The following is a 477-nucleotide window of genomic DNA, read 5'->3' as shown; positions in this document are numbered from 1 at the left end:
TAACTTTTGTAAATATATATTAGTTTGTTGCCCCCCCCAGTGGCACAGCGTTATGTCTGCGGACTTACAACGCTAAAAACCGGGTTTCGATACCCGTGGTGGGCAGAGCACAGATAGTCCATTGTGTAGCTTTGTGCTTAACCAAAAAGAAACAAATTAGTTTGTTTGTTTTTTTACTTTGGCAATGCTATCATCTTAATAATCATATTATTTTTATGCTATAATTTCAATACTTATGTTGATATTTTGTTTGGTGAAATAGTTTTAGTAACGACCTACAGAGGTACTAGTAAATATATATATATGTGTCATATATGTTGGCCCAGCATGGCCAGATGGTTAAGGCACTCGACTCGCAATCCCCGTCAAACCAAACATGCTCGCTCTTTCAGCCGTGGGGGCGTTATAATGTGACGGTCAATCCCACTATTCGTTGGTAAAAGAGTAGCCCAAGAGTTGGCAGTGGGTGGTGATGAC

This window comes from Limulus polyphemus, unplaced genomic scaffold (genome assembly GCF_000517525.1).
Source record: "Limulus polyphemus unplaced genomic scaffold, Limulus_polyphemus-2.1.2 Scaffold4460, whole genome shotgun sequence".
Classification (NCBI taxonomy): Eukaryota; Metazoa; Arthropoda; class Merostomata; order Xiphosura; family Limulidae; genus Limulus; species Limulus polyphemus.
The sequence above is the reverse complement of the archived record's forward strand: the minus strand, read 5'-3'. Positions refer to the sequence as shown.